The following is a 12,437-nucleotide window of genomic DNA, read 5'->3' on the forward strand; positions in this document are numbered from 1 at the left end:
TGGCGATCCACTATCATCTTGCTGTCTCTATCCCTTTAGCCACTCTTTACCATATCTCCCTTACACAGTTCCTAGACATTTCTTTTACTGCTCACTCCCTCTCTACTGTCCCAGGATTACCTATCCACATATCACTCTACTAACATCCCAACTCTATCCTTCGTAAGCCTCTTACCTTCTTCTACTGTCTTTCATCTACCTATCTACATAAAACTCTATCATTTGTAAGCCTCTTACCTTCTTATACAGCTCTGCAAACTTACCTTCAGACTTTCACACTCTACTGATTGTTTTCCTTTACATTCTCCTTCCTTTGGCTCTACCTCTGTTCGCCCTGCAGGCTCACTCCACTCCCCTACCCTGCCCCCAATTTCCACCTGCCCCCAGCACCCCTACACTTATACTTACATATATCCCACCCACCTCCTCCATTACCCTATCAAGTTATCTACCACACCCATAACCTAACTTCCTCTTCCTATAGAACCCCCTCAACTCATCAACCTTCCCACACTCTTTTGTATACAATTCTAATAATAGTCTACCCCCAGTTTCTTCTTACTAAACCCTACCTCCAAGTATCTTTAAATGAACACCATGTCCTTCAAACCTGCCACACTATCAACACAAATACTACTCCTTCTTACATTACTGTATCTCAACTATCTCACCAGACCTCTGTATACTAATCGCTCACCCTCATACCACACTACTACCTCAATCATTATACAGCATGTACCCCCTATATCCAGCATATCCCCTAGCCTTTACTTCATCAACAATACTATATTTTTCCCCTATAAAATCTTAAGTAACCCTACAAACGTTACTCCCTTCTACACTAGCTCTATCTCAACTAAGTTTACAACCAACAAATTAGACACTAAACAAATTAAACACATCTTCTTCCATATTCATCACCTTATCTCTATTCTTATCTCTGGTGACATACACCCAAACCCAGGACCCTGCCCCCCAACAAAACTCTACCCCCCATCCTATCCTTCACTTTCCACTGGTAGGTCCCTCCAATTCACAGCTCTAAATGCCCAAAGCATATGTAATAAAATCCCCAATCTCCACGCCTGGCTTCGCTATATTCAACCAGACATCGTATCCATCTCTGAAACCTGGCTCAAACCCCATATAAAAGACTCAGTTAATTCCACCCAACTACTCTATCATTAGAAAAGATGGAACACACAAAAAAGGGGGAGGAGTAGCTCTGCTTTACTCTTCTAACCTCCTAATTACTCCATACTCCAAAGCTATTCTCAAATTTTGTAATGCTGAACTACTTCCAGCCCTTCTTCACATGAACAACCATAAAATTATCTGTATTATCACCTTTTATATCCCTCCTGGGGACAATATCCCAATCCTCAAAGACATTCTCTCCTGGATTTCTTCAATGATTATGAATGAAACCATCATTTTGGGTGACGTTATGATTAATTGGGCCACAATTCAATCTCCTACCAACTCCATAAATATCAATCTTTGTACATTCTCTCAACTTATTACCTCAACAACCAGACCTTTCAAAGAATTGATTTTAGTCTCACACCCCCACTATAGCACTAATAGCGGCATCCTTCCAGGCACACTAAGTGACCACCTTCCCACCTTTGTCCATCAGCTTCCCTCATCCCTACAACTAACCCATACCTATACCTCTACCCAGTACCTAAAAAACTTTAACCCTGATGAATTCTCAGATGTATTAAAAAGAACAAAGTGGAATCCTTTAAAAACCCTGTCCCTGGATAATGCTGTAACCTACTTAATACAACTTTCTTACACCTGCTTGATTCCTTTGCCCCATGGAAAACAAAACGCACAAAAAGCAACCCCGTACCATGGCTTACTAAGAGTACCTTACATGTCATGCGGCTCTGAGATAAAGCCTGGAAAGTCTTCCATAAAACCAATACCAGCACACCCCTGAATGAATATAAAATGCTTCGTAACAAAGCAAAAAAACTTATCACCTCAGATCGTAAAGCCTACTTTTCCACACTCCAAACCAACTATAATACTAATCCAAAAAAAATTTGGAATGGAATTGCCTCTCTCCTTAACCCAGGTAAAAAAGAGATCCCATGCCCAGACCCAAATGCCTCTGACTTAGAACTAGTCTCCAAATTTAATTAGTTCTTCATTGGGTCTATAGCTAAACTAACATCATCATTCTCTAATAACTCGACTTCCCCATACGTACCTACCCACACCCCTTTTTCATCCTCTAACCCCAGCTCTCTACCTGCTCCTTTCTCCATCAAAACTGTTCCCATCTCCAGCATAAAGAAACTACTTCTAAAACTGAAACCATGTTCCAATGCCCCGGATGAGATACCCTCCTACTTCCTAAAAATTGCAGCAGACGCCATACCCTATCTTATCTCCATACTAATAAATAGATCAATCTCTGAGGGCCATATCCCCCAGCTCTGGAAAAAAAGCATTTATTATTCCACTCCATAAAGGAGGAAACAACACTGACATCCCTAACTTCCGACCAATTGCTATCTTATCCCCCATTTCTAAACTTTTCGAAAAATGCATCCGCCTACAACTCATACCCTACCTCCTAAGTAATAACCTTCTCACTCCCACACAACATGGATTCCAACCTGGCCACAGAACCACAACTGCCCTCCTCTCCTTCCTGGAAATTGTTACTAAAGCCCGTGACACTGGTCACATTGTATCCACCCTCCTTTTAGACCTCTCAAAGGCCTTTGACACCATCTCTCACAACCTTCTCCTTGCTAAACTTTCTAAACTTGACCTATCCCACTCTACTATCAAATGGTTCACAAGTTACCTATCAAACAGGCAACAAGCAGTCAAGTGGAAAGAAGCTAGTTCTCCCTTCCTAAACAGTCCCACAGGTGTACCCCAAGGTTCAATTCTTGGTCCCGTACTCTTCAGTATCTTCATAAATGACTTTCACCATGCCATTCCTAACTGTAACCTCATCCAATATGCTGACAACTCAACAATAATCTGCTCTGCTACCTCTACTTCCTCTTTAGCAAAATTAACCCAGAATGCCTTCACATCTACTGAGCAATGCATGCTGGTCAACCATTTGGCACTCAATCCAACCAAGACTAAGCTAATAATATTTACTCCATCTAGAGCCATCTCCCTTGACAAAACCTCCTTCTCTATCACTAGCCACATTAATACTGTCCTCGAAATAGTCCCCACCGCTAAACTAGTAGGAGTCCTCACTGATGATCAGCTAAGATTTGATAGCCACATACATGCAAATATCAAAAAAACACATAAGAAACTAGGCCTACTTTACTGGCACAGCTGCTACATCTCTCCTTCCTCCAGGCTTGCTCTAGCCACTACATACTTTATCCCTTCCCTCCTTTATGGTGCCTCTATCCTCACTAGCCTACAATCTTCCCTCAAGTCCAAACTTGCCTCCTGCTACTATAACATTTCAAAGTTTGCAACCAGCCAAAGATCCTCTACCCATCACTGTATCTCCCTACATCAACTGAACTGGCTTGAGCTACCCAACTATCTCACCTATAATCAACTGATCCAAGCTCACAAAATTATTTTTAGCCCCTCTCTATGCCCTTCTCTTGCCTCTACTTTCCAAATGCATCAACCTAACAGATGTCTAAGGTCTAAATCACAAAACCTAATAAAATTGCACAAACCTGCCCATCCACCAGGTAAACATCTATTATCCTTTTCTCTAGCATGACACTGGAATTCTCTCCCACCTCTCATCCGTACTACTAATAGTCTCTCTGCCTTCAAATCCTTACCGCACTCATACCTTTCTTCACAGTGGGAATGCTCTTGTTCCCATCCTACATAGTTTCCCCTACCTCACTCTCTCTCCACAAGCTCTTACTTACTGTAAATAAACTCCTGGTGTGTCTATAGCTCTAGCAAAAAAAAAAAGTATTTTTTCTTGCTTCTAACAATTTTTTATCTTGTACTGTATCAGTTGTATCCTGTGTTCTACTATTATGTATGTATTTTGCATTCTGTGCATTGCTATTATGTATTTTTACTCTCTGTATTTACTTTGATTTTCCGTATTATTCTGGAGCTTTTCTCCCCAGGACTCCATTGAAAACGGGCTCTTCATGGCCCAATGGACTATCCTGGCAAACAAACTGCAAATAAATAAAATATACATATGGTTTACTTCATATTGTCGAAATGCTGAAATATAGAATTCCAGCATTTCGACAGTATAAAGCCGAAACCATCACAACACCGACACTTCACAATCACGAAACCACAACATCGAACACACAGCCTACAGCACACAACACACAAACCATAACACCCACAACACAAAACAATTAAACACAACAAAACACCACACAGACACACATCTACACTACACAAATGCAGAGGGACAAGCCCCCTGCACCCCCCACCCCCATACTTAAATATACTAACTCCGAGATCGCACAAACAGTAAAAATAAAAAATCACACACAGCCAACACAGACACTCATACCTCCACCACCCTACCCTACCCACTTGTAAAAGTTAGAAAAACACTCACACACACTCACTCACCTTAAACTGCAGACACTATCCCAGCCAAACACTTCTGTAATATAACATAAATGCATCAGCACGAATTTGACATAGTCCTATTCGCACTTATGCACTTTCATTATTTTGAAGTTTCGGCTTCATGGACACGTAATGCTGAAATTCGATATTTCAGCAATTCGTGATTATGAAGTGAAACTATATATATATATATATATATATATATATATATATATATATATATATTAATAAATATATATATAAATATCTATATATATATATATATATATATATATATATATTAAGATATATATATATATATATATATATATATATATATATATATATAGATAGATATATATATTATAAGATATATATATATATATATATATATTAAGATATAGATATATAGATATAGATATATAGATAATAGATAATAGCATTGCAGCAACACGCAGTCATGCTAACACAAGATAGCATCTTAGCGTGATGACCAGCATTGCTAATTATATATGCATGTGTCCATTTCATATAGCTTGACAAGGAGCTTCTGCTTATGCCCACAGGACAGACTCATAGCCACATCATGGTAAGAGATTTTGTAGCCATATCTAGTAATGTACTGAGGAGTTAGTCAACAACATCAGATACATAAAACTAGGAATCTTGAGCAAGAGAAAGCCTAGCAACAAGCAGGCACAGAAGGATGGAGTGGAGGTCATTGATAGAAGTCATAGGAGAGGTTAAATATTAATTGCAAGGTGATGTGCACAAACAGTCATGGAAGGGTTCAGCTTTAAATATGCGTAAGACAATATGGCAATTTAAGAAATTTAAAGTTATGCATGGGCACATATTTCCACCTCTCAGTGCATGAATACTGCACACATACAGAAATAATGCAGGAACAAATGCACAAAATTAAGGATAGTTTAAATAGTCCTTTCATACACAGCTGAAAGTGGACAGAATGACAGAGGTGTCAGTAATATGCATTTTCTGAAGGGTATGCAGTCTGACACCCAAAGGTCTGTCTTTAGTAACTTCAGTTAAGGATATGCCTGATTATCACAAATATCAGTAGGAAGAGCATAAAACTATGATGTAAGAAGCAGGTGAGCTGTGAAAATGAGGACAGATGAAACCTATGTACGAGATGGGGGATATGACAGTAACCAAGTAATGCGATGTAGCAGCACTTATATAACTAGCCACAATGGGAGTGTTAGCCATACATCTATAATGTACCAGGAAGGTGGTTTACAAATGGAAGATGATTGCCCTGAAGTGAGTCAGTGCAGCATGCTGTAGTGTTAAGGTGAGACATCGCAGATGCCATAGTACAGTGTGTCATAAAAACACATACTGTGAAATGTTTCCTATGTGCAGGCAGTTTGCAGTAAAACAGAGCAAGTAACCTACCTCGAGGGAAGTGAACCTAAAACTCCCATACAACAATGTACAGTACGTGTCTTAAAAAGGGTAGTCAATGCAGCAACTGTGTTGCAAATCTAACACATATTACACATCCATGCAGATATAGATGGATCACTTAAATAGCCAATAATAATACATACCCCAACTGTTTATTTATTTATTTACATTTGTTTACTGGTATGACACCCCTGCACTGGCCCAGTATTCAAAGAGCCTTAATCCTCACCACTAACACCAGTGAGAGAAGTACACATTGGGAGGATGACAAGTACACACACAGTAAAGTACAATTCCCCTTAAGAGCACAGAGATCACAGTCAATCTGGAGCTGGTTTCTCTCTCTCACTCTCCAGATCCCCAATAAGACTCCCCACTGGCACAGTTATAGGGTTAAGACCTCAGCCAATTGGCAAAGCTAAGACCTCCAGCACCCTCTCTGTCCAACCAGTGCTTTGTACCCCTGCCCAAGTAGCTTACACACACACATTTTGAGATTTGAATGATATACAAACACCCACACACACCTGGGAAAGGCTGGCACAGGTTTACTAGCTATGCCCCCTTCTGCCCCGACTATAAGGTAGTACCAGCTGGCATCAGCCACCCTTACTTATCAGCTATTATAAGGCCCTTACCAAAGGGTGTCCAATCCTACTGTGTAATGTTACTATTATCCAAATGGTAATTGTGACCAAGACTTGCAAGGCTATTTAAGTGTGGCCTGTACAGTGTCACCAAATACATATGCAAGTACTTTAAGAGCTTAAATATATCTAAACAAACTAGCCACAATTAAAAGGTTTAACTATTTAATAATAAATAATAAAAGCACAAGACCATACTCAGTAACTCAACACAGTCACTTCAGAGTTCAAAATCACAGGAAATATTTTAAAACAACATTGCAGGACAGACTCAAATAAATATGGAAAACATCTAAACTAATCTTACTATATTCCTATATATCTCTAAAAGAAGTACTATACCTAAATCTTACTTACAGAGCAAGGCAAATACAGATGAGAAGTGCTGAATGGATGTTTCTAGGTCCAAAGACAAATACAAAATGCACATTCTCTGAGCTACCAAATTAATAATCAACATTACTGTTGAGTTAGCCAGGATGACATCACACTTTGTCACCTGGCCCCAGTTCCCAGGCTAAAAAGATACTTAGAATTTAGCACCTCTGTGTCAAAAATACTTATCTCTCAGAAGTTTGCCTAGAACTGGAAGTCGTAAAACAGTTAAGCACGTTTACATTTTAAACCTAGTAATTATTTGTTTCAAGACAATAGAAACATTTTTAGCTCTATACATCCTGTCTTCTTGCTGAGCTGAAACTGAGATAGCACAATCATAAACAATTTCAACTTATTTTCTTGAGGGTTTGCAAGTTAACTCTGTATCTTCCAGCTTCTACCATCAAAACATACATTTGCACAGGTATATAGTTTATATACATTTCTGCTCTTTTCCAGCAGGGTACACAGTAGTTACATTCTTGAAGCTCAGTACACGACATTCACTTCAACACACACTTTTGCACCAGTAGTTTAATATCCACATAACATATAGTTCTCTTACATCTGTAAGACAAGCATATGGATCATATTAATATTCACAAATGACATATGATTATTTACAAAATTCCAACTAGCTGGGCTAGCAGCATTTCAGTTTGTCACAACTGGGATGATCTGACTGTGCAGAGTCCCTTTTTAGCAGAGGCCTGGGGAGAAAAGCTCCACATGATTTTACACAAAACAATAAATAAATTTTTACAATACAATTTTCAGACAGTCGCATAGCAAAAAGTAAGTACAAAATGTAACAATTTATATATATATATATATATATATATATATATATATATATATATATATATGGATCTATGTTGCTTGATCGAAATTTCACTATCTCGAACAAGCAACATCAAGACCCATTAAAGCGAAAGTGTACTAGATCAAAGTGCACTTTCACAAATGCCGGTTCTCTGAACCGGCAAAAAACAAACTGCTTTAAACAGTGTTTTGTAGGGGGCAAGCCCCCCTGCCCCCCACATGTGAGGGGCTGCACTCCCACACCCCCCTACTTAGATATACTAACTCCAAGATTGCACTACTTAGGTATACTAACTCCAAGATTGCACTACAGTGGGGAAAAGGATATATGTCCTTATCCCCACTGTAATGCGCTTCAGAGAACCAGCTTTTGCGAAAGTGCACTTTCGAATTAGTGCACCTTTGCTTCAATGGGTTCGATCTTGTGGTTGTCGGGAAAGTGAATTTTCAACAATCAGAAGTAGACCAATATATATATATATATATATATATATATATATTCAGCAAAATTTAACTAACAATAAGTTAATCTTACATGGTGAATTGAGAAAGATTATAGACCACAAATAGCCTAACATAAGTAGGGGCATACACATAAAATAGCCAGAGTTGATAATGTAGTCATGAAAAGAAATAAGATAGGTAGAAGCATGGATATAAAATAGCCAGAGGAGATAATGTATTAATGTGACAGAAATAAGATAGGTAGCAGCAGGGATATGAAATAGCCAGAGGAGATAATGTATTAATGCGACAGAAATAGGATAGGTAGGAGCAGGGATATAAAATAGCCAGAGGAGATAATGTATTAATGTGACAGAAATAAGATAGGTAAGAGCAGGGATATAAAATAGTCAGAGGAGAAGATGCAGCAATGAAAGAGAAAGCATAGAATATCAGCTGTGGTTAAAAGAAAATAAAAGAAAAGTTGGAGTAGTTAATATTGAATTAATTGACTAGGAATAATATTTTATCCATGGGTGGAGCAATAGTAAGTCCAGTTATCTATGAGATGTATTTTTGAAAATCAAAACACCTACACAAGAGTCCATATAAACTATATGAAGACAATGCCAATGTAATCCACATATTGTACACATTGATTACAGGACAGCTAATATTCTGGGGAAAGATAACAGATGAGAACAGCAAAAGAGAGAAAATCAGACATGCTGCGGACCACTATAGTAGCAGTGCATGCTACAGAAGTATCAGGAGTATAGGTGATTGGAATAGCCCATTTGAAGCTTGTGAAACAATTGCTACCAGACAAACAAAATGCACACACGTGGGATTGAACTCCTGACTTTGTTCAAGGATAGACTCACCAGAATAGGTTATTAGCAAGGCATGTTAGCAGAGTACTCAGGAAAGAGGTGGCTGCCAAAGACATTTTAGAGAAATAGACTACTCCATATCAGGCAAACAAAATGCATATACCTGGGTCTGAACTTCTGACTTTTTGTGAAGGATAGAGTCACCAGAATAGAGTATTAGAAAGGCACATTAACAGACTACTCAGGAAAGAAGTAGCTGCAAAATACATTTCAATGGAATAAAGCAGGTGATATAAAACAAACCAAATGAACTTGCCTGATATTCAGCTCATCGCCTTTCACATCAATAACATTCATTCATGGACATGAATATAATATGCCACAACAGTAGGTGTTCTGAAGAGGTGTGAAAAAGCATAGACATGTAACAGCAATGCTGTAGAATGTAAAATACACAGACAAACATTATATAATTCAGATGGGGAATGAAATCCAACACTCAATGCAAAAATCAATGTATGACTTTAGTGATGCATGGAATCTGTCAGATAAACACACTATGTTTACATAGCATTGTTAGCATATTATATTGACAGCTGTCAGTACTTACCAAGCAAGATCAGCAAAGATTTAAACCCTGCTTGCTTATTGCACAGCCCCTTCAGCTGTACACTACCTAATAATTCCACAGAACAAGTTAGACCACTTTTTTCAGAAAGTACATATATATGGAACATTTATGGAGGAAGCTCATTAACATTTTGTGTGAATGAATATGGTTGTTGTTTAAAGTGAGAACAACATTTGGAAAGCAAACACCTCCCACATGGAAGTGTTTTACCTAATTAAAGTCTGTCTCAAAACATCTGCACAGTAAGTCAGTATTGCCTAGCAACAATTGATTTACATGCTATTACAATATATACAATACAGGCGTTGAACCCCTGCCTACTAAACTTAAGTTCGCATGATCTGTACATCATTCACTGACATCACTGAAATATTTGTGCAATGGTTGATATAAAGTACACATCTGAGGAGAGGGTTACAGCATTAAGGAAGACTGACAAATGAACACCAGTAAACATGCATGACAAACGTCAACATAGCATACAATTTGAAAATCACAGCACAATTACATTGAACTCTGAAAGTTATTGACAGCTGACAAAATAAATGTCTATACATGTCCATATCACATCAAGGGGAAGCTTAACTGCACAGCAGTCAGCAAATCTCTGTAGCCAAAAGGAAAATTCTCATCATTTTTTGCCAGAGAATGAGAAATGAGCATTAATACATACAGCATGTAGTACTGATGCTGCTGTATGCTGACTGTCATTCAATGGAAGATATAAAATGCGCATTGTGAAACTGGGCATGCTAACAAGGGAGTACAATAGTTAGGGGATCAAAAAAACAACACCTGTCAAATAGTACTAAAATCTCTTACAACACATCTGATTAGGAAGCTATGCTTTCATGTCATCAGCTATTACAGGAAGTATAGCTCAATGGATTCAAACCCATGCTTAGCTAACTCCCATTCTCTTGATGTATGCAACAACAGCCATTGCCACAAAAAAGTTGTATAACAATTGTTCGAAAGCACATATTTATAGGATAACATGACCAGTTTGTGGGATTGCATATGATCTTTATTTAAAGCGATTATAACAATTGCTGATCAAAACCTACCACCTGTAAATTTGTTATAAGTTAGCCAAATTGCACACATCATATCTGTTGAGTAAGCCATTCTCACATGTCATCAACTACCTTTTTCACACGCTGACACAAGGGGCAGTATGCTTGACTTGAACACCTACCTCTCTAACTCAGACTGTCTAGACTTATATACTTGTTACTGCTGTTACAGAAAAAAATCATACCATAGTCGTCAGAAAGTACACATTTGAAGGGATTACAATACCAGTGTGTGTGAATGCATATGACCTTCCTTAAAAGGGATTACAACACATGGCTAATCAAACTTCTCAGTAGAATTGCACATATCACATCTGTTATCTAAGCCATTCCTGTATAACATCAATTGTTTTTTTACACACTTAAATGAGGTGCATGCCACCAGATTCAAACACCTGTCTGTCTAATTTAGATTGTCTAAACGTGTGCAGTAGCTACTGACACCACAGAAGATGCCATAACACAACTGCGAGAAAGCACACATTTGAAGGGAGAGCAACAACTTTATATAACACTGACACATGTGCTTTGACACAGTTTACCATACTGACAATCATAACATCAAGAATACATTGTAGACTGGCAGCTGTTACAGTTATACAGTGATGGGTTATTTTTATTTAAAAATGTGCACACTGATTGAACAGTCCAACAAGTCTGCCCACTGTAAATATGCCAAAAGAAAAAAAGTCCTGCCACTAAAGTACCATTGAGCAGACAGACTTTTCTATTGGCATAAGTTTACAGCACAGCAAAATACAAGAAAAATCAGGTACATTCTGCAAAAACAAATAATCAGAAACACACCTGATTTTCCTTGCATTTAAGCTGTCCTTTGTAAAATGTTGGTAAAGAAAAGCAACAGAGAGTCTCTTTTCTCAATTGTTTTTCCTATAGTGCACTGATGTATTGTGAAAGTGCGGGAACTTAAGTACCATACACATGCGCAGTACATTAGAAGAGGCAGAAAAGCATGGCACAACAGTACAGTGCCATTATACAAAGACATTCTTTAAGAAAGGTAAACAATTTTTTTGTTAAATAATGTCATTGTATAATAGCAATAACTCATGACTGGGTGTGGGTAATGCTGAATTTACTGATGGGTGGTTTGTTTGATCACTCAGGCTTTGTCTTTGTGATCAAACCACACCTCCTGTGGGTAAATCCAGCATTACCCACACCCAGTCATAGGTTATTACTTAAATGTCTACGTACACTTCAATTAGTATTACTTTCTGTCACTCATCAACGCTAAGCACATTTGTGTGATGGTCAGCATATGAATGAGACAGAAGGCAAATTTTGATCAATTTTTTGCCACAGGATGTGAAGTGTCTCTGACTATTACCTAAATATGAGTGATGATCCACCTCGATGCCAAGTGTCATGCAACATTAGTAATAAAAAGAGTACATTTTAGTTCTTCACAAACTTAAGTCCACGTGTGTGGAGTGGCACGTGTTACTTCAGATAAGTGGCTGTGGTAGGGAATAAGCTACATGTATCTAAGACTGATGCTAATTACACATTACTGGAATGAAAGTCATGATGGAGTAACTAATATGCTCCACAGCAATACTGTATCAGGTGAGAACACAGAGAAAATTGCACTGTCATGTCT

Source organism: Protopterus annectens, chromosome 15.part0 (assembly GCF_019279795.1).
Source record: "Protopterus annectens isolate FY-2018-M chromosome 15.part0, PAN1.0, whole genome shotgun sequence".
Classification (NCBI taxonomy): Eukaryota; Metazoa; Chordata; order Ceratodontiformes; family Protopteridae; genus Protopterus; species Protopterus annectens.